Source organism: Balaenoptera musculus, chromosome 7 (genome assembly GCF_009873245.2).
Source record: "Balaenoptera musculus isolate JJ_BM4_2016_0621 chromosome 7, mBalMus1.pri.v3, whole genome shotgun sequence".
NCBI lineage: Eukaryota > Metazoa > Chordata > Mammalia > Artiodactyla > Balaenopteridae > Balaenoptera > Balaenoptera musculus.
Window position 1 is genome coordinate 37385411 of NC_045791.1, and position 27044 is coordinate 37412454.

General features: G+C 35.3%; 1 protein-coding gene across 4 annotated transcripts in view; it reads left to right on the forward strand.

The window, feature by feature from the left end:
• Window positions 1-27044, forward strand: part of GALNT13 (polypeptide N-acetylgalactosaminyltransferase 13) — a 544226-nt gene that overhangs the window by 378910 nt on the left and 138272 nt on the right. The gene's annotated exons all lie outside the window — the stretch shown is intronic.

The following is a 27044-nucleotide window of genomic DNA, read 5'->3' on the forward strand; positions in this document are numbered from 1 at the left end:
CCCTCCTCTATGTCAAGAAGCTATTGCCAGGAACACTATTTCGCATATAGTTGTATTTCTCTTTACAACAGAAACCCAGTCCAGATGTTATATAACCTTTTCATTTTCTTTTGATGATACTTTTTGAATTCAAATCATTACTTGTAGAAATATATAAGCTCAAATATGAAAAAAGAATTAATGGAAGAAAGAAATGTGTTATGTGTGATTATATACAGCGTACATTCGAGAATGTAAGTGATTGAGAATAATTGTAACCATATGTATTCTATTCACTCATGATGAATATTATTTGTAAAAAGTCAGGTGTTAGTCTTTTGTATAATTTCCCATTGAGTGCAAAAGGCAGGTAAGTGGTAGAACCATTTCTCAAAACGTAATGAAATATCAAGCTTTAGAGTTTAAAGGATGAAAAAGAATGCCTGCTATCTGGAACTAATGACTTGCTGCTCAAGAGGGACTGTTTGTATATTCTGGAAAATGTAGTTTTTACCTTACAATAAATATCATTTGGAAGGTTATTATTCTTATAAAATGGGCTCATTTAAGCCCAGAAATTACTTTGGAAAGCAGTAAAAGGACATTTGGGGAATATGCTGAAAGTATCTGGGAATTTCCTAAGGGGCATTTATGCTTCTGGATGTCTCAGAGACAGCATCGCTGAGTGTGAAACCTGCCTGCTGTGTGTGGGCAAAGAGGGAAAACCAAAAATGTGAAACAATAAATTGTTTCTCAGTGGAAAAGGAAGAAGAGAAGTAAACTGGAAACTAGAGTTGGATGCCTATAAACAATGCTAGCCCTAGCAGGTTTCAAATCATCCAAAAATCAGATAAAGTAGGCTGTATTGGGGAAGTCAGGAATCTGTCATTTGTATGATGGCAAGCCTTTGTTGAGTGGATAACTATTTTTGTCATTACTGGCAGTCTCTGTTACTCTTAAAATCAAAATCATGGATTTCTTCGCTATCATCTAAAATTGTTGGGTTTCTGTTTTTCATCTAAGTTTGTAAGAAGAGAAGTTGGTATGGGGGAGTTTGGAGGGACACATGCTTGCACCTTTACACTTAGAATTATACCTTTTTCTATAGTATACATAAACACACACGGAAACACACACATGTTTACGAAAAACTCTAAAACAGTTTATATTGAGTTTTGTTTAAGTCTCCAGAACCTCCATAATAATCTGGCTAAGGAAAATGTTACAGTTCTTTCTAGAAGCACCTCCATGTATCTGTTCATTTGCCCAAGATGTTTTATAAGGAGACTCCCATTTTTTTATACCAGGGTTTCTAGTACCACATCTTATTCTCCACTTATGCAGTTGTTCGAAATGTGATCTTTAAGTACTGAGTCTTTATGATTGAATTTTGACAACAATTTTGCTTCCTTCCAATATGCTCCTACCTACTTTATTTTTTGGTTTCAGGGATGCTTCAGTTCTCTCTTGAACTAACTGGGTATTCTTTCTCTCTCAAAGATGTATTTCCTGCAGTTTCGATACCATGGCCAATCCATCATTGCTATGTACTATATTGTTTTATTTTTATTACCTATATCTATTGCCAAAGTAGTTCAGAGACTTGTATTTACCATGCTTAGCAACTTTCCTGTCACTTTGCAGTCCTTGAAAGAAAATATGTGTTGAATAATTAGAAGAATAAGTGAATGACTAAATGAATGGGTGAATTTTTGAAGGGAGCCACTTTTGTTTCTTCTTTTCTACTGAATTCTCCATGGATATCTCCTCTATACCAGGGAATCTCTTCATAAGAATTGCAGCAAATCGGAACCCTTTGTCCCACTTCTCTAATCCAACCTGAGAAAGGACCCACTGATAAAAGAGAGGTGAAAGGTATTCTTCATATGCCTGTACTATCATTCCTCTGAGTCTGCCATCAGAAAAGAAGGTTCCATTGGCTTATCCGTGTGCTTTGGGTTCTGTGATTCCACCGTAATCACTGGCACACATAGTCATATAATCTTACCTTCCAGGACTAATACAAAAGTCTAATAGGCACAATTTAGAAGGACAATGACATTTTCTAATAGAGCAGCATAATACAAGAGCTCATAAACTTAAAATAAGATACTTTTACACATGTTGATTTGTATTTTTCTCATGACCCCCATTAATTTAAAGTTAAAAGGAGTCATATAAATAGCTACATGTGTGAATTACTTTTATCTGATTTTTTTCAAAATATTTACTCTATGTCCTAATCGTCTTGCCCTATGTCCATTAGCCATCGGCAATATTGATAGAGTTGCAGTGTCTAATTATGTCTCCTAAATGGGCATATGAATGAAGAGTAGAAATACTTTGAAATAGTGTTGAAGAATGCATTTTCAACATTTGTTTAGTTTGCTTTTCGGCTGTATTTTTAAGGATGCAAATACTATAGCATCACGATTTTTAAAGCCCTGTAGGCTCTTAAAGCCTGAGGCAGTTTTTACTAGTAATTGGGCTGTTTCAGCTTCAGCCAACCTGATTGTCCTAGCAAGTCCTTTGAAATGATGTGATGTAAGCAGAAACCACTCTGCACAGAACACCCCATTATAAATGGCAACGTTTTTTTTCCTATTGGTCACAGGTAAAAAGCTGAAGAATTTTAAAATAGAGAGTAGTCACAGAACTAACCATATATTTGAAATGCTGGCTGTTCTATAAATATTGATTTTCTTTCTTTGGGGAGGTAGATTTCTAACAGTGTATCAATTGACATGGTGATTAGATGCAGCTGTCCTTACATAACCTCCCGTTGTTCTTTTTCCTTTTCTTTATGGACAGCTGTACTCTTGTTTTGAGCACAAATTGAAGATAAAATGGTAAAGACTCCCCAAACATATCTTTAAAGGTATTTATATGTAACTGGGAAAACAGCTTATTTTCCTTGACATTATTGTAGTATTTTCATCTGTATTCCAAGTAAGCATTTAAAGAAGGATCCTTGAACTTATTTTGAAGGTTAACTCTCAATTGCTAACCTTTCAAAAATGCTTTTGAAAACTCAGCTCATCAAAGGTAGTCTTTGTTAATAGCATCTTTGGATCATTATTAAAGTTTAAGGACTTTATTCATTTCTATCTCTTGAAATTTGTATCTATAAAATATAAATGTTTTTCAACACGCTGATTTTTTTAAAGATACAATATTTAATAACCAGCCCTTTGCGTTTAGGGCCTAATTTCTTTTATGAGTCATAAAAATGTGGTTCCAGGCTGATTTCATAAGCACAGGTTTTGATGTTTCCAGCAAAATGTGCAGCATGTAGATATATTTTTTTTTAATAATCCAGAGATATCAGATTTTGGTTGGGTTAACATGAATTCATCTGAAAAGAGTGTGGCACTTCTGAAAGTAAAGTATGTTTGTACCTATGAATATTGGATTTTTATTACTTAATAAATGCTTTTTTAGCAGTATCAACCATGGTATCGCTGAGCGAATATGATATTATGAGGAGGAAATTCTAAATCATTTTGATATGCTATATTGTAATAACACAATTCATATACCTGTGTGATTCCCTTGAAAAGCTAAATGTTGAAGTTAATGATGACACCTACATTCAGTATTGTTGTAGTGGACAGACAACTGCTTTTCCTTGCTGTAGTCGATCACTGGTCAATTTTTTTTTTTTATTAAAATAGTAATTTATTTACAAATGAAGAAGTTAAGATCTACAGTAACTCCCCTACATAGAAACAAGTTCTGTTCCGAGAGCATGTTCATAAGTATAATTTGTTCTTTTTTTTTCACACACACACACTGTATTTTATTTTTACAAGAGATAAATAAACTGACACCAAGCATTGTAAATGGATGACCACAACAAAAGCAACAATGATTGCAATTACCAAACACGAAACACACTCATACTATGTCATAATATTGACATTCAGTCCAGTAATCCTCCACTGTAACAGCTCCTTTACTTTGCAGTGAAAATTGATTTGTACATTTTTTGCCTCTGAGTCCTTGTGGGATTTTTTTTTTTTATTCAAACAGAAAGTCACAAAAATTATAATCATCCTCATCAGTTCACTCAGTCTCATGTAATTAATTTTTCTTTCATCTTGATCTTTTGTTAGCACTTTTATGAATTCATCACTTTTCCATTAGAGTTCTGAAAATGCTTCTTCATTCAGTTCAGCAGTATAGTCAGTTACCAGAAACATGTACTTGTCAGAGTCTTTTCCATGAATTCCTTGAAGATGAAACCCTTTTATAGGAACATTTGGCAAAAGCATCAGAGTACACCCAGAACTGTCTGTAAATGACAAAAGACTTAAAAATGACCACGGTTAAAGATTTGATGAAAGTTCATAATAATGCAATTGACAAGGAAATTTAGTTATTTCTGAGATATACATTTTAAAGTAATAACTAGAATTATGACTTATGACATTATACCAGAACATATAAGATTTTTAGAAATTTCATGTAAAGTCTGAAACATTTATATTAACATATTTCCATACCAATAACCCAAAGAAAGTTTAGTATTAGTTGTTTTTTTTGTTTGTTTGTTTTTTTATACTGCAGGTTTTATTAGTCATCAATTTTATACACATCAGTGTATACATGTCAATCCCAATCACCCAATTCAGCACACCACCATCCCCACCCCACCGCAGTTTGCCCCCCTTGGTGTCCATACGTTTGTTCTCTACATCCTTGTCTCAACTTCTGCCCTGCAAACCGGTTCATCTGTACCATTTTTCTAGGTTCCATATACATGCGTTAATATACGAGATTTGTTTTTCTCTTTCTGACTTACTTCACTCTTTATGACAGTCTCTAGAACGATCCACGTCTCAACAAATGACCCAATTTCATTCCTTTTTATGGCTGAGTACTAGTCCATTGTACATATGTACCACATCTTCTTTATCCATTCATCTGTCGATGGGCATTTAGGTTGCTTCCATGACCTGGCTATTGTAAATAGTGCTGCGATGAACATTGGGGTGCATATGTCTTTTTGAATTATGGTTTTCTCTGGGTATATGCCCAGTAGTGGGATTGCTGGATCATATGTTAATTCTATTTTTAGTTTTTTAAGGAACCTCCAGACTGTTCTCCATAGTGGCTGTATCAAGTTACATTCCCACCAGCAGTGCAAGAGGGTTCCCTTTTCTCCACACCCGCTCCAGCATTTATTGTTTCTAGATTTTTTGATGATGGCCATTATGACTGGTGTGAGGTGATACCTCATTGTAGTTTTGATTTGCATTTCTCTAATGATTAGTGATGTTGAGCATCCTTTCATATGTCTGTTGGCAGTCTGTATATCTTCTTTGGAGAAATGTCTATTTAGGTCTTCTGCCCTTTGTTGAATTGGGTTTTTTTTTTTTGATATTAAGCTGCATGAGCTGCTTGTAACTTTTGGAGATTAATCCTTTGTCAGTTGCTTCATTTGCAAATATTTTCTCTGATTCTGAGGGTTGTCTTTTCATCTTGTTTATAGTTTCCTTTGCTTTGAAAAGCTTTTAAATTTAAATAGGTCCCATTTCTTTATTTTTGTTTTTATTTCTATTTCTCTAGGATGTGGGTCAAAAAGGGTCTTGCTGTGATTTATGTCATAAAGTGTTCTGCCTATGTTTTCCTCCAATAGTTTTATAGTGTCTGGCCTTACATTTAGGTCTTTAATCCATTTTGAGTTTATTTTTGTGTATGGTGTTAGGGAGTGTTCTAATTTCATTCTTTTACATGTAGCTGTCCAGTTTTCCCAGCACCACTTATTGAAGAGGTTGTCTTTTCTCCATTGTATATTCTTGCCTCCTTTATCAAAGATAAGGTGACTATATTTGTGTGGGTTTATCTCTGTGCTTTCTTTCCTGTTCCATTGATCTATATTTCTGTTTTTGTGCCAGTACCATACTATCTTGATTACTATAACTTTGTAGTATAGTCTGAAGTCCAGAAGCCTGATTCCTCCAGCTCCGTTTTCCCTTCTCAAGATTGCTTTAGCTATTCGGGGTGTTTTGTTTTTCCATACAAATTGTGAAATTTTTTGTTCTAGTTCTGTGAAAAATGCCAGTGGTAATTTGATAGGGATTGCATTGAATCTGTAGATTGCTTTGGGTAGTATAGTCATTTTCACAGTGTTGATTCTTCCAATTCAAGAAAATGGTATATGTCTCCACTTGTTTGTATCATCTTTAATTTCTTTCTTCAGTGTCTTATAGTTTTCTGCATACAGGTCTTTTGTCTCCCTAGGTAGATTTATTCCAAGGTATTTTATTCTTTTTGTTGCAATGGTAAATGGGAGTGTTTCCTAATTTCTCTTTCAAATTCTTCATCATTAGTGTCTAGGAATGCAAGAGATTTCTGTGCATTAATTTTGTATCCTGCTACTTTACCAAATTCATTGATTAGCTCTAGTAGTTTTCTGGTAGCGTCTTTAGGATCCTCTATGTATAGTATCATGTCATCTGCAAACAGTGACAGCTTTACATCTTCTTTTCCAATTTGGATTCTTTTTATTTCTTTTTATTCTCTGATTGCTATGGCTAAAACTTCCAAAACTATGTTGACTAATAGTGGTGAGAGTGGACAACCTTGTATGTTCCTGATCTTAGAGGAAATGTTTTCAGTTTTTCACCATTGAGGATGATGTTGGCTGTGGGTTTGTCATATATGCCCTTTATTACGCTGAGGTCAGTTCCCTCTATGCCTACTTTCTGGTAGATTTTTATCATAAATGGGTGTTGAATTTTGTCAAAAGCTTTTTCTGTATCTATTGAGATGATCATATGGTTTTTATCCTTCAGTTTGTTAATGTGGTGTATCACTTGTTTGATTTGCATATATTGAAGAATGCTTTCATTCCTGGGATAAACCCCACTTATTCGTGGTGTATGATCCTTTTAATGTGCTGTTGGATTCTGTTTGCTAGTATTTTGTTGAAGATTTTTGCATCTATGCTCATCAGTGATATTGGCCTGTAATTTTCTTTCTTTGTGACATCTTTGTCTGGTTTTGGTATCAGGGTGATGGTGGCCTCATAGAAGTTTGGGAGTGTTCCCCCCTCTGCTATATTTTGGAAGAGTTTAAGAAGGATAGGTGTTAGCTCTTCTCTAAATGTTTGATAGAATTCGCCTGTGAAGCCATCTGGTCCTGGGCTTTGTTTGTTGGAAGATTTTTAATCATTGTCTCAATTTCAGTGCTTGTGATTGGTCTGTTTATATTGTCTATTTCTTCTTGGTTCAGCCTCAGAAGGTTGTGCTTTTGTAAGAGATTGTCCATTTCTTCCAGGTTGTCCATTTTATTGGCATAGAGTTGCTAGTAGTAATGTCTCATGATACTTTGTATTTCTGCAGTGTCAGTTGTTACTTCTCCTTTTTCATTTCTAATTCTATTGGTCTTCTCCCTTTTTTTCTTGATGAGTCTGGCTAATGGTTTATCCATTTTGTTTATCTTCTCAAAGAACCAGCCTTTAGTTTTATTGATGTTTGCTATTGTTTCCTTCATTTCTTTTTCATTTATTTCTGATCTGATCTTTGTGATTTATTTCCTTCTGCTAACTTTGGGTTTTTTGTTGTTCTTCTTCTTTGTCTAATTGCTTTAGGTGTAAGGTTAGGTTGTTTATTTGAGATGTTTCTTGTTTCTTGAAGTAGGATTTTATTGCTATAAACTTCCCTCTTAGAACTGCTTTTGGTGCATCCCATATGTTTTGGGTCATTGTGTTTTCATTGTCATTTGTTTCTAGGTATTTTTTGATTTCTCTTTCGTTTCTTCAGTGATCTCTTGGTTTTTAAGTAGTGTATTTTTTAGCCTCCATGTATTTGTATTTTTTACTGATTTTTTCCTGTTATTGATATTTAGTCTCATAGCATTGTGGTTGGAAAAGATACTTCATACAATTTGAATTTTCTTAAATTTACCAAGGATTGACTTGTGACCCAAGATATGATCTATCCTGGAGAATGTTCCATGGGCACTTGAGAAGAAAGTGTATTCTGTTGTTTTTGGATGGGAAGCCCTATAAATACCAGTTAGGTCCATCTTGTTTAATGTATCATTTAAAGCTTGTGTTTCCTTATTTATTTTCATTTTGGATGATCTGTCCATTGGTGAAAGTGGGATGTTAAAGTCCCCTACTATGATTGTGTTACTGTTGACTTCCCCTTTTATGGCTGTTAGCCTTTGCCTCATGTATTGAGGTGCTCCTATGTTGGGTGCATAAATATTTACAATTGTTATATCTTCTTCTTGGATTGATCCCTTGATCATTATGTAGTGTCCTTCTTTGTCTCTTGTAATATTCTTTATTTTAAAGTCTATTTTGTCTGATGTGAGAATTGCTACTCCAGCTTTCTTTTGATTTCCATTTGCATGGAATATCTTTTTCCATCCCCTCACTTTCAGTCTGTATGTGTCTCTAGGTCTGAAGTGAGTCTCTTATAGACAGCATATATATGGGTCTTGTTTTTGTATCCATTCAGCCAGTCTATGTCTTTTCGTTGGAGCATTTAATCCTTTTACAATTAAGGTAGTTATCGATATGTATGTTCCTCTGACCATTTTCTTAATTGTTTTGGGTTTGTTTTTGTAGGTCTTTTCCTTCTCTTGTGTTTCCTGCCTAGAGAAGTTCCTTTAGCATTTCTGGTAAAGCTGGTTTGGTGGTGCTGAATTCTGTTAGCTTTTGCTTGTCTGTAAAGGTTTTGATTTCTCCGTTGAATCTGAATGAGATCCTTGCTGGGTAGAGTAATCTTGGTTGTAGGTTTTTCCCTTTCATCACTTTAATTATGTCCTGCCAGTCCCTTCTGCCTTGCAGAGTTTCTGCTGAAAGATCAGCTGTTAACCTTATGGGGATTCCCTTGTATATTATTTGTTGTTTTTCCCTTGCTGCTTTTAATATTTTTTGTTTGTATTTAATTTTTGATAGTTTGATTAATATGTGTCTTGGCGTGTTTCTCCTTGGATTTATCCTGTATGGGACTCTCTGTGCTTTTTGGACTTGATTAACTATTTCTTTTCCCATATTAGGGAAGTTTTCAAGTATAATCTCTTCAAATTTTTTCTCAGACCCTTTCTTTTTCTCTTCTTCTTCTGGGACCCCTGTAATTCAAATGTTGGTGTATTTAATGTCCCAGAGGTCTCTGACACTGTCCTCAATTCTTTTCCTTCTTTTTTCTTTATTCTGCTCTTCTGTAGTTATTTCCACTGGTTTATCTTCCAGGTCACTTATTCGTTCTTCTGACTCAGTTATTCTGCTATTGATTCCTTCTAGAGAATTTTTAATTTCATTTATTGTGTTGTTCATCACTGTTTTTTTGCTCTTTAGTTCTTCTAGGTCCTTGTTAAATGTTTCTTATATTTTCTCCATTCTATTTCCAAGATTTTGGATCATCTTTACTGTCATTATTCTGAATTCTTTTTCAGGTAGACTGCCTCTTTCTTCTTCATTTGTTTGTTCTGGTGGGTTTTTACCTTGCTCCTTCATCTGCTGTGTATTTCTCTGTCTTGTCACTGTAACTTACTGTGTTTGGGGTCTCCTTTTCGCAGGCTGCAGGTTTGTAGTTCCCATTGTTGTTGGTGTCTTCCCCCAGTGGCTAATGTTGGTTCAGTGGGTTGTGTAGGCTTCCTGGTGGAGGGGGCTGGTGCCTGTGTTCTGGTGGTTGAGGCTGGATCTTGTCTTTATGGTGGGCAGGACCACATCCGGTGATGTGTTTTGGGGTGTCTGTGACCTTATTATGATTTTAGGCAGCCTCTCTGCTAATGGGTGGGGTTGTGTTCCTGTCTTGCTAGTTGTTTGGTGTAGGATGTCCAGCACTGTAGTTTGCTGGTCGTTGAGTGGAGCTGGCTCTTAGCACTGAGATGGAGATCTCTGGGAGAGCTTTTGCCATTTGATATTACATGGAGCTGGGAGGTCTCTGGTGGACCAATGTCCTGAACTCGGCTCTCCCACCTCAGAGGAACAGGCCTGACACCTGGCCTGAGCACCAAGACCCTGTCAGCCACTCGGCTCAACTTGGTACAAGGGATGCTTGCCAGTGAATTAAGGTGCGAAAAAGACACAAGGCATAAATACCTCAATCTTATACTTTAAGTCTTGAATAACTCTGGCAGATAGAAATCCAGACTTTAATGAGAAACAACACACACCTTATGTTCCAGGCACTTTGCTCTGCTTTGATTTCTTTGTCCTCGAGTAGCACACAGTCCACAAAAGTATTGCGTGTGGTGCCAACTCTCTGTGTCCAAGGACCAGAAACATTCTTGAAGCAACATTTTTGTGAACTTGAGAGGTTAATTCTAAGAAATGTAGTAGCATTAAGAAAGAGAGCTCTAGCAGAATTATAGATCAGTGGAACAGGATAGAAAGCCTATAGGTAAACCCACACACCTATGGTCACCTAATCTATGACAAAGGAGGCCAGAATATACAATGGAGCAAAGACAACCTCTTCAGTAAGTGGTGCTGGGAAAACTGGACAGCTACACGTAAAAGAATGAATTTAGAACATTTTCTCACATCATATACAAAAATAAACTCAAAATTGATTAAAGACCTAAGTCTAAGGCCAGACACTATAAAACTCTTAGAGGAAAACATAGGCAGAGCACGCTTTGACATAAATCTCAGAAAGATCTTTTTTGACCCACCTCCTAGAGTAATGAGAATAAAAACAAAAATAAACAAATGGGACCTAATTAAACTTAAAGGCTTTTGCATAGCAAAGGAAACCATAAACAATATGAAAAGACAACCCTCAGAATGGGAGAAAATATTTGCAAACAAATCAACTGACAAAGGATTAATCTCCAAAACATAGAAACAGCTCATCAATATCAAAAAAACAAACAACCCAATCAAAAAATGGGTGGAAGACCTAAATAGACATTTCTCCAAAGAAGACATACAGATGGCCAACAAACACATGAAAAAATGTTCAACATCACTAATTATTAGAGAAATGCAAATCAAAACTACAGTGAGATATCACCTCACACTGGTCAGAAAATGATCATCATCACAAAATCTACAAACAATAAATGCTGGAGAGGGTTTGGAGAAAAGGGAACCCTTTTGCACTGTTGGTGGGAATGTAAACTGGTACAACCGTTATGGAGAACAGTGTGGAGGTTCCTTAAAAAACTAAAAATAGAACTGCCATGTGACCCAGCAATCCCAATATAGGGCATATACCCAGAGAAAACCATAATTCAAAAAGACATATTCACCCCAGTGTTCATTGCAGCACTATTTACAATAGCCAGGACATGGAAGCAACCTAAATGTCCATCAACAGAGGAAAGGATACAGAAGATGTGGTACATGTATACAATGGAGTATTACTCAGCCATAAAAAGGAACGAAATTGGGTCATTTGTACAGAGATGGATGGACATAAAGATTGTCATACAGAGTGAAGTAAGTCAGAAAGACAAAAACAAATATCATATATTAACACGTGTATGTGGAATCTGAAAAAATTGGTGTAGATGATCTTATTTACAAAGCAAAAATAGAGACATATGTAGAGAACAAACATATGGATACCAAGGGGGAAGGGGGGAGTGGGATGAATTGGGAGATTGGGATTGACATATATACACTATTGATACTATGTATAAAGTAGATAACTAATGAGAACCTACTGTATAGCTCAGGTGCTCTGTGGTGACCTAAATGGGAAGGAAATCCAAAAAAGAGGGGATATATGTATACATATAGCTGGTTCACTTTGCTGTACAGTAGAAACTAACACAACTTTGTAGAGCAACCATACTCCAATAAAAATTTAAAAAAAAAAGAAGAAAGAAAGCTCTGGTGGCAGACTGCCTGGATTAGTTCAAATCTTTGTTCCATATAACCCCTCTATATTTACTAAACCTCTCAGTACTTAGTTCCCTTACTGTCAAATGGAAATATTATAATAGGGCTTTCCACATAGAGTTTTTTGAGACTTAATTGAAAAAAAAGATACATAAAGCACTTAGAACAATGCCTGGCAAATATTAAACATTCAATTAGTGTTAGATATTTCTGTAGTTATTGACCAGATTGATTCATAGAAGTAGATTTATTGGATCAATGGATATGTACATTTATATTTTGGTAGACATTTTCAAAACTTCCATCCCAAAAGACTGCAACAGTGCTTGAGCACTTACACTATACTATTAATATTCCAGATTCTCAATCCTTATTTTTGCAAATATATTTCTGTGTGTACATATATGCAAGCATTCATTTATATTTGCATATATTTACGTGTATATACAGTTTCTCTTCTCACACTGCTGCTAGAAATGAACGTCTTTCGCCACTTTTTTTATTTGGATTTCTTCTTTTCATTCATATCCTTTTTTCATTTTACTCTTGGATCTCTTTTGTTCTTTTATATATTCATAGATCTTTATGTATTCTGGAAATTCATCTTTTGTTTGTTATATACATTTCAAGGGTTTTCTCCCAGACTATTACACATGTTGTAACTCAATTGATATAAAAAAAGATATTTTAAAAAATAATTTGTTTATGTAAAATCTGTTTATCTTAGCCTTTATGGCATTTGGGATTATTTGTTTTTGTAAAAAGTTTCCCCCAAGCCTAGTACATTGTATGTGCCCCGGAAGTATTTGTTGAATGATTTAGGTTTTATTGAGTAAAATGCATGCTTTTTTTTTTTTCAAGTGGTCAGTGAGCTCTCTGGGCAATAAGCATGAGCAGAATGCCAGAAACAGATAACACTCCTTATACAAAATATTGTTATCTTTATCCATGGAACATAAATAAAACTATCAGCCATAAAAGTTATGATTTTAAATAAATCTATTAATATGATTATACCAGTTCCCATTACAGTAATTCTTTCCAAGTGTCTTGAATTGTATTCATGGTTCATAAAGTTAATAAACAGGTGGTATAAACAGTATTTATTGAATCTTACAAAAATATTGAATTGAACAGTAAGAGTGGATCATTGTATTGTCAGAGTCTTTGATTAGCAATTCAACAACTATTTCTGATAATTAACCCCTTATATAATGTTACTATTATCAAATCTGGGCAAGTTCAAAGTATTTCTAGAGTGAATAAATATAACTTAAGTTCTAGTATAGATCTGTTCACAGAATAATCAGTACCTTCTAGGGTTTAGATACCAAAATCATTTATACATTTAGTTTTTGCACCCCCCTCAAACAAAGTGTGTATAGCCCTAGTCTAATCAGTGTGTGTGTATATGTGTGTATGCAACCAATGTGGTACTCTGAAGTTTCCAATTAGTAAATTCTACCCCAATTGGATTGGATGGATCATGATTAATTTTCATTTCCTTAAGGCTTGTTCAACTAGTCAAAGTAGAAGATGTCAATGTTTTTTAAATTAGTACAAATGATCAAGAACACTTGTGTAAGATTCATGGGTTTTTACTGTCAGGAGTTGGCTGAGAGTTTTTGTTTTATGTAAGAGCATTAAATATGAATCAAACATGACTCAGGTGCATACAGAGGTTTTTATCATACCTACTTTCATCTTGTCGTCTTCAGAGTGCCCTAACTTCATTATTTAATTTTAGAATAACTAAAATTGAACAGCTTAAAAATTATATAGTCAGTACATTGCATTTCAATCCTAATTCTTAACTGAATTAAGTGGATCACTCAATACTCAGCAGTGGTCATTACATAAATTTACTGGTGGTCAGGTAGTTACACATTGCAGATTTCGTATTTCTAATACTCTCAGTTTAAGTCCCCCTCATAAGGTGTTCTGGTGGACCATCTTTGCCTAATTTCTATGTTATCATCATCCTTTAGCTATTTTAAAATAAAATAGTAAAATATGAGTTTAATTCTGGAATTACTTAGTTACGTCAACTCATGAAAGTGAGCAGTGTCAAGGATAACTTTTAGAGAATTAGGAAACCCAATCTTTTCTAGATCCAGTAATGATATATCAGGTAGTTTAAACTTTTCAGATGTGCTAAGTTGAGGCTCTTTAAATAGTCCCCTGAAAAAATAAGACAAAGCCAAAAAAAAAAAAAAAATAACCTACCCACATACTTGCTTACCAGACATTCAACTCTAATGAAAGACTACCTCAGCATCCTAATAATTTACAATCCATTGCCCTTGGGAGTAGCTCTTCTTTAGCATAATAACACAGATTCTCTAGAAAATAAAAATTTTATTTTTAGTAGTTGTCTTTATCTAGTGGGGTTATGAGTTGAAGAGAGCTTTGCATCAAGTCCTTGGTAGGAAGGAATGCCGAACAATGGATATAGACCAGGATGAAAAGGTGCATTAGGGAGAAAAGGGGAGGGCTTTGCAAAGGGAAGGGGAGACAGTTTCTGAAAAGGTAGGATGCCTGTTTAACAAATAGGCTTTCTGCATAATTTTATCAGAAGCAGCAGTAATATGGAGTAGTTACTGTAGATGTGGGTTGTCAATGCCTAAGAGCAGGTGGCTGCCATATTGATAACTGTCTGGCTCTGAGTCACTTGATGAAAAGCTCTACTTTAGCATCTACTTGGCTCTATTTTATTTCACTGGGCTTTCCCGTCTTTAGAATCACTGTATTTTATTAACAAAGAAGTGAACAGGAAGGAAAGCAATGAGGTACGGGCTTCTTGGCAGGCTTCCAAGTGCATGTACCACAGGGATGTTGTCCAGAAATGTTTGTGTCACATGCCACAATGTGCGCACAGAAGTCTTTTTCCTCGTGGCTGTCAGTAAAGAGCAGTAGAGGAGGTTGGTGGCTACGTGGTAAAAACTACAAATGCATGGTCTAACGCAAACCATACCATAAAAGCTTTATTTTATTTGTAAATATACTAACGTTCCCCAATGACGAACCTTCTCCACATTCAGTCTCCACAGCTTTCTTAATTATCTTACACGGCCAGTCTAGCCTGTCCGAGGCATGGAACAGAGAGATTCAAGAAGGCTCTTTTTTTCTTCTACTTTCAGATGCCATCTCATTCTGGTACTGAAAGCTGGATGTCTCTCTGCACAAACCTAGGTCATCCAAGATTCTAAATTTGATTGCTAACCTCATCCCAGATTAGATTCCTGGGGACATTAACACTGAAAGGATGTTTTTTTTTACCAGTAGAACCTTTTCCAGTAAGAGTTACTTGATGTTTTGGTTTCCCATTTTCTTCTGGTGTTTATTGGCCTCACTTGGGAAAAGCCTCAAATCTAGGTGGGAAAGACAGTAAATAGAAAACCAGCTCAGGGAAAAGGTATTAGCTACTAGCATCATAGATGTGTTTTGCTTAAGAGTGGTCCAGGTAAGTGGAAGATGAGAGGGGATGCCAGGATCTAGCATAAGCGATTATAGGCCAGGGAGGAGCAGAGATGGAAGAGGAGAAAGAGACCCTAGGGTTGTAACCCAGGAGTCAGCTTGGCTGCATCATGATGAAGGGCACTACATCTGGATGAAGAAAGAGTTGGAACAATAGTAGCTGTCTCTTACAGGTGGAGCTTTGGTGGTGTTTTCCATTATCAGCCTTTCTTCCTTTCTCCTAATCCATGATCCTTGTTAGGTGACCCCTATTTTTCCATACCTGCTTCCAACTGCTTTTATTCTACCATCTTTTTAAACTCCTTAGTTAGTTGAATATAATCAATAACTGCTATTTCTTCTCATCCTCTTGTCTTCTCTGCAAATTAAAACATTAATATAGAAAATATTTCAACTTTTTTGATCAAACGTATTAATATAGAAGCAAAGTCATAATCCAGAATTAGCTATGTAACCTTGGACAAGTATGTAATCTCTTTATGCCTCAGTTTCTGCATCTATGAAGTGGGAATTTTATAATATTTATCTCACAGTATCTCTTTTGATATTTTGAGATTCTCGTTTATCTCACATATTCCATTTTTGTGAGCAATAATGAGATAAATTATGTAAAGATATTGGAACTGTATCTGAAGCATACTAAGGACTTAATAAATTATAGATAATAATAAATATCTGAAGAAATAATAAAAGCACTGGCCCAGGGTCAAGTATTTTATATGTAAATATGTGTGTATTCTATTATTTTTGGAAAAGTTATTTAAAATATTGTTGATAAATAACATATATGTGACAAAATATTTGTATAATAAAATGACATCTTCTTTGATATAAGAATACACTTCTGGCTTACTTTAAGACAATGTTTGTCAACTTGGGGCAGAGATCACAAACTGCTTTGAAAATCTGTGAAGTGTATAATAAACTATTCCCAGTCAGATACATAAATACACAACCTTATTCATACAGATTTGGAATTCATGGAAGCTTTCATTCCTATTTATGGAATTTGAAGGTACCTAGAGCCCAGGACCCTGGGTCTAGGACTCTAGCTTTAAAGGCAAGAAGGTAAATTAGAAATCTTGTATTCGAATTTAAGATCTAAACATGTAGATTTTTAAAATTATTTTGGGAAAGTGACAATCTCTGGGGTATTGAATATTTTCTTTAAATTAGCAGCTGAAAATGCTGATCTCTAACTTTATTTCTAACTTTCTATATTCTTATGAAACAACTAGCTTCTCCACTCCTTTGGAAAGATGAGACCATTTTCAGCCACCTGATTATGTTGATATAAAGGGGAAGATTCAGCAGCACTCACTAAGGAGGTATGCCTTCCTCCGACTCAGATCTTTTAAATTGGGACAAGGCACAGGGGGCAAGAGCCAGAAACAGAGAGGATCAAAGCCTTGCTCTCAGAGACTAGGAAAACAATTAAGTAGGAATATATCTGGATGTTGTGGCAGCCTTAGTTTGAAAGGCTCTGACTCAGGGTAGAAAGCAGTTTCAGATGTTATAATACCATTTTGTTTATCTTTGTCTTTTAGTCCTTCATAATTTTATCCTTGATACCTAGACTTTAAAATTGGTGGTAGTCAGGTGTTATTATTAGTTAGTGTTGATTCTTGTTTTCTATTACCGCATAGCAAATTATCCCAAAACTTAGTGGCTTAAAACAGAAGATTTCATTATATCTCACGATTCTGTGGGTCAGGAATTAAGGCAGGGCTCAGCACAGTGGCTCCTCTGCTCCGTATGGCATTGACTGAAGCTGCTCAGTGGTATTCAGCCGGCACGTGGGATGGTCTGGAGAGTCCACCATGGCTCCTCTTGCATATCTGGCCCCTTGCTATGATGGCTGAAAGGCTGGACTGAGGTAGGATGGTCAGCTGAAGTGCTTATCAGCGGCCTTTCCAGCATAATGGTCTCAAGGTACTCAGATAACTGTCAAGGAAGCTGTCTTCCCCTAGAGTAAACGTTTCAAGGGGCCTGGGCAGAGCCGCAAGTATTATAACTTATAAGAGCCTTGAGAATCCCAGAATGGCCCTTCAGCTACATTCTGTTAGTTTAGCAAGTCATTAAGGCAGACAGAATCAAGGAGAGAGATTTTAGACCCTATGTCCGTCTCAAAGGAAGGAGTAACAAAGTATCTGCGACCATCTTTAATCTATCACAGATTTTCCCCCTAAACTTTGGGTAAAGAGGATTTAGTTAATCATACTTTTTGGTTCATGGCTATGGCTTTCTTTCTTCTTTTCTTTCTTTCCCTTCCTCTCTTCCTCCTTTCTTCTTCCTCCTCCTCCTCCTCTCCCTCCTCCTCCCTCTCCTCTTTCTTTCTTTCTTCTCTTTCTCTTTCCTTCCTTCTTTTTTTCTTTCCTTTATCCCTCATTATAGATAACATAATTTGTTTAATATGTATATTTTGTTTGAATGATTTATTGAACTGTGTATTGTTAGGGGTTAATTTATTTTTAATTAGTATAAATGGCATTGAGTTATATATGTCATTTTTTTCTTCTCTTTATAACATAAACATTGTGATTTTAACACCCATTCCAGGTTTTTAAGCACACGTCTATGTGCTGCAAAGCACTCAGTGGTGGGAATCCACTGCATTTTAACTATTCACTTTCTTAATGATGATTACTCAAAGTAGCTCCAATTCCCTGCCACCATTAACATTACTTTCTTCAACAAATAGTATCAAATATTAACTGTGTGACAGACACTGTTCTAAGTACTAGCAACATACATGTTTTTATGAACTTATATAAGAATGGGAAAGGGGATTTATGCTCTGGAGCAAAATTTGTGAGTCGTAGAATTTCATCGGATGTTTTTCAGAATCCCAGTATCTTATTCCAGGTTCCTATTAACTGTCCATGTTTTTTTCATTAAGCAGGATTCATTTTTTAAAAATTTTTAAATGTTTATTCTATTTTGAATACATAATGTATTCAAATAGTTCAAAAATAAAAATAATATAATGAGGTCAATATGGAGAAATCTTGATCCAACCCCATTTCCACCTATCCCATTCCTCTTCCATTCTTTGTCTTAATTTCTTCTGCATCATTCCAATGAGAAATCCTTGATTTTGATGTAACCAGATTCGTTGATTTTTTTTTTTTTCCTGCCTTTTGGTTTATGCTCTTGAAGACTTTTTAGAAAACATTTTCTAGTATTTTTTATTCTTTAACATTTCATTTCTTTATCATCTTATTAGTATGAGATATTGTATTGTCTTAAATATTCTCAACTATGTCTTGTTCTTACTAACTTTAAAATCATGTGCAAAGGGTACAATTTTACTTTACTAATTTTTTAATACATAGAATCTGATCTTTGTCCTCTGGAGGTTATTGAGCAGCACAATGCATGAAGATTTTTGTTTTTATATTGTGCTATATTTAAATGACACTTTCTGAGAAGCTTTTGCAAATGACTTGGCAAATGCTACATCAGCATCTTTTTTGCAGCTCTGATCTGTGGAGATAAGGCAGATTGATTTGCCTCAGGAGCCCATGGTCTTCCTGAAGGGAAAGAACTAATCCTCTTTCAAGTTCCACAATTAAGGGGTTAATTGGCCCCTGTAACAGATGCACAGGTTTTTATTCAACATTGAGCCCCTTAATTCTAAGATCAAAGCACTAAGCTTTATAATATGATTTCTCCATATACAAAGGGATTCCAGGACCCCTCCTCCCAAAATAAGACTCCATGTTAAATTTGAATGTCAGATCAACCACAAATAATATTTTAATGTTCTGAGTAATACTTGATACTTGGGTCATATGTATACCAAGAAATTAATTGTTGATAATATGAAATGCAAATTTAACTGGACATCCTGTATTTTTATTTTCTACATCTGTCAACTCTACCTATAGACCAAAACTCCCCATTGTAGAACTAGTAATTTCTGCCAGCATCAATATGAATATTTGCTAAAACAGTTGTATCTTTTTATATAACAGTTTTTCAGTTCCTTGCAGACAGAAATTGAAATCCTGGTCTCTGCCCTCTACTAAGCCAGCATCTATATGCCTTTGTATACCTACAAAAGATGTCATTGAACAGAGCCTTATTATCTTAAACAGGAACTGGCCCTGAGATACAGAACACCCTACTCTCTAACATTTGTCAGAAGAAAGGACTGAAAATTAACTATGAAAAGCCAAAAAATCCTGTTTTGAAAATATTCTCCAACATAAAATATCGGTAGCAACTAACTCTCTGCAGTAGATTAAATCTTTCAGGTGCCAAGGGTACATGTCACAACTAAGTCATTCTGGCATGCCCATCAGGAGTCCCTCTTGCTTTAAATGTGATACTCTCCCTGCTGGATCACTACTAAAGGTTAATCTAGTCTTGGAGGATGACTGGTAACACCTGCTTTGAGTGGGTTTTTTAAGGTCAAAATTGTCTCTGCTATAATCTGTGCTGGGAATTTGCAGCTGAATACAGGATTGGTGCTGGGGGGTAACTAAGACGTTTTCCTGAAGAAATCTTTTATTGGTCGTCCTTGGGCCCAACTCTGTGTGGAGATGAAGTGCACTTTTATTTGAATGAAAGTACTGGATGAGAGCACTCTTTAATTTCAATAATGTAAAGTCTGTCCCTGCTCGCCAGGTTTCCAGAACTTAGGTAAATGACCTTAATCAGCAATATTATTACTGCAATTTAAACTGTGACTATAAGAGTATTATTGATGTATAATTTGTAGTTTCTACCTAAAGTCTCATAGAAGATAATTTAAGGCATATGCTGCTAACAATGCACCCCTCTGTATATTTAAAGTCTATTTTTGGATCAAATTAGAACATCAGAGTGATATAAATGTAATCATATCACTGGTAGAATGGCCCCTTCTGAATTCTCTTTTTAGGTTTTGTCTTCAAATTTTATCAATTGTCATATAAGATATGGTCGCATGCATTTTAAAATTTTCACTTTTTAGTCTTGTTAACCTCATTTTCCCCTTTTATATTACATTTACATAATATTTATATTAATTTATATTGATATTAAGGACCTAGTGTAGAAGATTTTGTTTGTTTTTATTATGCAAACATTCATGTGATAAAGTACAGTTGAAAGAATAATATCAAAATAAACATCTTTGTACACAAATGCTGTTTAAAAACTAACTACTAACTGTACATTAAAAGCACCTGTGGGCCTCTTCTTAACTGCCTCAAATTGGCCATCCTGCTGCTAGAGTTGGGTGGTATCCTAAATGTTGTGATAAATATTCTCTTGCTTCCTTCCCTTACTGATTTTTACCACATACATGTTTATTTGCTTGCTTTTCATCTTTTATATAACTCGAATTATTTTGTATGTATTCCTCTGAACCTTATTCTTTTGCTCAGTATTTTTATTTTTAATGTTCCTCCACACTGATTCATTGTCACTGCTGCATAGTATTCTATGGTCTGGCTATATCATAATGTTTATTCCTGCTACCAAACATGGCTATGTGGGTTGTCTCCAACTATCTCATTGTAAATGATGCTGCTCTGAACATTCTTTGACATGGCTCCTGGTGCACAGGTACAAGAGATTCTGTAGGGCTTGGTACCAAAAATGTGTGGTCCAAGGATTAGCTGCATTACCTGGAGCTTGTTAAAAATTCCTTACCCTAGATCTACTGAATCAGAATCTGCATCTTACTGTATCTTCTATGGATATTAAAGGTTGAAATGCACTAGTCTATGGGATATATCTAGGGGTGAACTTGCTAAAGCCCAGCGTTTTTCCCTTTTTGATTTTAAGGTATTCTTTATATATTCTGTTTATTATTCCTTTGTTGGCTAATAGGTGTTGAAAGTATTTTCATCCAGTTTGGGCCTTGTAATTTTAATCTCTTTATGAGGTTGTTGATTAACTGAAGTTCTTATTTTTAATAATAATGAAATTATCAATTGTTATAATGGTCATCAGTGTGTGTGTGTGTGTGTGTGTATGTGTATATGTGTGTGTGAGATTGTGTGCTTTGCCAGTTTGGTTCCTTTGGGCATCTAATTCTTTACATTTTTGGAAACAGAAGTCATAGTGAGGTTCCCATACCTGGACCTTCCACCCCCTTCATATCGTAGCTAATGAGTTCTTAGTGGTAGTAGTGTACAGACAAGAAAAAAATAGCCATATGGGAAACAAAGATCACATCATAGCCAGGCAGATGATTTGCACCCATCTTCAAAGCAAGATTCCAGAGAAGACACAATCTTACTAGGAACCCAGTCAGAGGCAATTAACACACACACACAAACACACCTGGAGCAAATGCTGTCCTATAGGAGAATGGGCAAGTGGTAAATGAATGAACAAATGAACAAAAGTAGTATTTAATTTTTCGAATATATTTGAACACTATGTATTTATAATTTATGTCTAATCACCCAATATTGTCCAGCATGTAAGTTGCTTCAGACATTATGACCTCTGAGAAAAGCTGAAGGGTTTGATGGTATTAAAGAGAAAAGAATTGAGGTTGTCATTAAGTGCATGTGACTATGAATGTTGTATATGTATATTAGTGTTGTATAAAAGATAAAGAGATATTGTTTTCTACATCAGCCGAATCTAGATAACATAAACCCAGACTTTGTAGCCAGATGGTTCAAGACCTGGTTTTACAAGACTTGTCTAGTTACAGTAAATCCTTGAATCTTAATGGGTCTCAGAAACCCATCTGGAAAATGGGAATAATAAATTCTGTCCTAGATACCCCACAGAAAAACTGAGTATCTAACCAAGTGAGACATTAAAGGAAATGATAAGTTGTCTATAAAGCCCTGTTTCGTGGTTTGCAAAGGAGATCTCTTTTTTTAAGTAATATTCTTTACTGGGCCCAATACTCTAGATGCTGAGAATTCAAACAAACAAGTTGAGGAGACGCTTTACAGTAACACACCTACCTATTCTAGTTGCTCGCCCAGCAACACAGATATCACCAGAAAGTGAATGGATCTCCCTGTGCTCAAACTTGTCTGTAGCTGCAGCCTATGCTTCCCCACTCCCAGAGCCAGATGTCTGGTAAGGTATCTGTTGAGATCCGGCAGAGTTATGAAAGTATATTCAAGCCTAAAATCAAATGAAGAAAATTCATTTGTCTTCTTATCTGGCAGCAAAAGAAAATGAATGAAAAATAAGAAATCTATTTACCATATATCTGTTTTCTATTACTCAAATATTCTGTTGTAGGAAAATAAAAAGCACAGAGGTATGTGCTGCCTCCTTTGGAAACTTTTCTACATCTCACGTCTCCTTTTCCTAATTCTTCCTGAGCAGAATTAGGCATTTTGTTCTCAATGCTTCTGTGGAATTGCTCAAACCTTGGATTGGAAATGTCGTACTGATTTGAAATGATCTGTTTATGAGTCTGCCTTCCCCACCAACAGGGACGTGTTTTAGGAAGCCAGTCTTTTCCTCTTTGTATGGCCAGGACCTGCATAGATCTGTACCTGGGATTCAGAAGGGCCTCAGGAAACACTGACTCTTGAAAAATAATGAAAGTTTTAAACTTTTCCTTCAGACCCTTTAGTATGAAGTATGTTCTGAAAGAGGCAAGGAGAGAACAGAGCTTGAATACATGGCAGAAAATGGAGAGGTTTGGGAAAAGAAGAAGCACATGACTTTATTTTTCAGAAAGCTTGGTAATAATAGAAGGCTGTGTCGCTGCTTCCACTTAGCCCTGAGCAAATGAGGATTTTTCACTTGTCGAAGCAATACTCTCTGTTTATGTGGATACATTTATGGAAGGGACATAGGAAAGAGAGAGCTACTCCAACAAAGGCCATTACAGAGAAGGGTCCTAGGAGTCTGTTATTAAGCTTAATATCCTCAGTGTTCTGGCACTGTAAGGGCTCAGCTATAGAACAAATAGGAAACATGCTTGTGAGAGAAAAATGGATTTTATTTCTGCAGAAAGCAGAAAATAACCCAGCCGTTGAAAGGGGAGAATAAGAAAACATTGGAACAATAGAAAAGAAGTGGGATGCCTTTGGAATGATATTATTTTAGACACTTAGGATAGGGCTAAGGAGTTTAAAGCCCTGAGCTGGAAGAAAATTAGGTAGTTCTGTTTATGTGGCAACAAATTTGAGTTGTAATGAAACGTATATGAATAATTTTTGCTATGAAATCTTGAGTGCATTTTTTTTGATGAAGAAATGTTGAATTAAAAATCATACTCCCCATTCTCATTAATTTTACCACATAGAGGTGAATGAAGGCAAGTAAATAAGGCATTAGGATGCAGTTTAAAAAGTAGGATGGGGGATGGAGAGATGTAGAACAGAATGTATAGAAAGTCTTATGAAAATAGCTTTAGGAAGCCAGAGCAGTCTTTCTGAGTGAAGCGATTTCAAAGCCAAAACATAAATGATAAGCAGAAGTTAGCCAGGGACAAAGGAGACAGTGGGGAAAAATAGAGTTTTCCTGACAGAAGGATCAAAGTTTGTCACTGCAGGGAATTAAGAGAGAGCATGATGCTTTCCAGGAACTGAAAGTGAGAACTTTAATATGTTTGGAAGAGTTAAGCAGCAACATGGGAATTTATCTCAAAGGGCAACGGAGTGTCATTGAAGGACATAAGTGAAAAGTGAATTATTTTGAGAGATCACTCTGACTGTTATATGGTAAAGGAATTGCAGTGGGGATGAGACTGAAGTTTGCAGGATGTATTCTAAACCAAGTGTAAAATGTTGACCGCCTAAATTTGTATAGTAGTGAGAATGGAGAGATGTACAAAAAGTCCAGGGGTACTGTGAAGTAGAAATAACAAAAGGTAGTGAATGCTTGAAAGTTTTAAATTAAGAGAGAGGAGGAGTCAAAGATGGTGGCGAGTCTTCTGAAGCAAGCAACTAGATGGACAGTTACTGCCTTTGTTTGAATGGGGACCCCAGGAAAAAGTTCTGGGGTAGTGGCTATAGGGTTTAGATGACAAGGACTGAAAATCCACATCCATTACCCAACATTTTTTGCTGTGTCATATTTATAGCTCAGATTTATTAAGTGCTTAGAATGCTTCTAGTTCTGATTCAGTTTAAAGATTGTTTATTGATTTCTTAGACATCAATGAGTTATCTTGGTGGATGTTATAGGAATCCATATTGAACTTATGATGTGTCGAATACTATGATATCCTACAGCGTTTCAAAGTGCAGGCAAAAAAAAAATCTCAAGATGACAGGGAAAATGATTTATAAAAATTTGAGATTAGCTTGAAGAATCATACCTTGAACACTAATGGAATGAATGTCTTAGTTTTCTGTTATGGCAAAGAAAATCTTATGGGAATCTTCTAGAATGTCGTTTGTAAGGAGACGGAATGGAATGTTTAAACATCTTATAAAAGAGAAGAGAAAAAAAATGTCCATGAGGAAACATGACAATGAGAGTTCAAAAGCTATATAAATGACTGGCTGTGTGATTGGCACCCCCAACATAATGAACTCAGCTGTCTTTGAAGCTTTGCAAGTTACTACAATTGTAGATAAAGGCCTCTCTGATATGATCTTTCATGATTAGTATCCAAGCAAAGGCACTGGATAAGTTTCATTTGTTAAAACAAAAGGCTAGTTTCAAACAAAGCATCAGCTGCCACTTTCAGATTTGGTAAGAGAACAACTCACTTTTTCCTTTAACAGAGAGAAATATTCATCATTTTAATTTGTCTAGGAGAAGGGATAAGCTGCTAATTGCCTTTACAATAGCAAGAACTATTCATTTATAACTTAGTCATTGCTCAACAATGATGTTTTGAACCATTTTTGGCATTTCTTTTGTAAATCAGAGATATAAAGAATTCATTGCTATTTTAAATGAATTCAAAATTAATATTATAATATGAAATAACAGAGGAAAGTAGGACAGTGTTACAGAAAATAAATGCCTGCACAATTGAAGATTTGCAAAATTATTTGCTTCCTTCAATGACTTTGTTCAACAAATGGCAAATGCTAAACATCATTATTTTGAACCCAATAATATAATTGTATTTCTTACTTTCAAAGAATAAAGCTTTCTAGATAAAGCATTTTCTTTAATGCAGCACTAGAGCAACTAGATAAAGAATCACTTTGATCATTAAACCACTTCATTTAATCATTTTTAATAATTTATATTTCTGTTATCATAAAAAGAATATGTCTGTGCAGGAAAAGTAGAAATAAAAAGATTTTTTTGAAAAAAGCAATGAGAAACAACTATAAATCTAATACCAGTGATAATCACTGTGAACATTTTTGTATATACTCTTGTAATCTCCAGATAGAAAACAAGAAAGAAAAACAAGTAATCTACATATCTTGAACATCTTCCAATTCAGAAATTATATTTACACTTCATTATGACTACATTATGTTAAACTATGTGGATTAATCAAAATTATTTATTCAAACCCTAATTACTGGGATTCTGGGTCATTTATTATAAATGGTATAGCAGTGAACTTTTTGGAATTAAATCTTTACCTAACCTTAGTATAAACTATTAGAAATTAAAATTTTGGGATATCTAGTAAAATAAAAGAATCACGTTTCCTCATGATCTGACAGCTTCCTTTATCTCTTTTATTTCCTTTAAGTCTACATTTATGTCTTTTTGTGTCTATTCATTAAGTATCTACCTGGTACTTTAATTTGTTAGGAAACCTTAGGGATTCTAATATGAATAATGTATAGATAATGGCTATAAATAAGCATATGTATATCAAGATGAATGACAAATACACAATAATACCAAAGGGCAGAATAGCATGAATAGTGGGTCAGAGAAGGAACTGAGTGCCGTCTGCATACAGAACTATTAAGCACACCTAGAATTTTGATTCAGTGAGCTCCTGCTATGTTTGGGATTAAAAGAACAGACTATGAGACACAACTGGAATGGTTAGTGGTAAAAAATATTTTAAATTAGAGGTACAGTTTACATAGTCAACAGCCATAGACTTCGCTTTTCTTTTAAAAATGGCCCTCACCTGGCCAACACAAAGACCATCAGGGAAACCAGAAAGCTTTGCCAACCCAGGCAATTAGAGACCGTGCACATGGGTGATAACTCCTGCGCTCTAATCAAGGATATTCTTGGCTCCTAGCTCATTTGTGAGACCACAGGGGTCCATTTCAATTTCAAATCATCAACTGAGGTTATTTCATTTGTAGAACCTCTCCTATTAAGCACCAAAGGAGTACAAAGTTATTCAATAGGCAGAACATTTTATTTACAGTGTGGTTATATTTAAATGATGCTTTTCGAATTCAGAGATCATGGACAATTTCTTTTGTCTAAGCAAACTAATAAAACCACAATCTTTTAAATATATTTATAACATTAGTTTGAAAATGATCAAATTCATTTTCTAATTAAAAGCCCTTGTTTGTAATTATAGCTTGGCATCTAGTTTAAAAATTTAACGTCCCAATATTTATTAGTAAGGGAAGCTACAGTGAAATTAACTGAGCACTCCTCTGCAGTGGGACTTCCTACTGCAAGAAACTTCTGGTATACCTAACCGTGTAAATCCCTGGAGCAACAGTTCTAATTAGTTCAGAGTGTTAGAGTGCTTTTCTGGGGGATATGACCAAAATGGCAGAGTAGGAAGACCGTGAGCTCACCTCCTCCCAAGGGCACAGCCAAATTACAACTATTTATAGACAAATATCTTTGAGAACAACCTGAAGACTAGAAGAAAAGATTTTCTACAACTAAAGGTATAAAGAAGGAACCACAATAAGACAGGAAGGATGGGCATAGACATAGTAGAGCC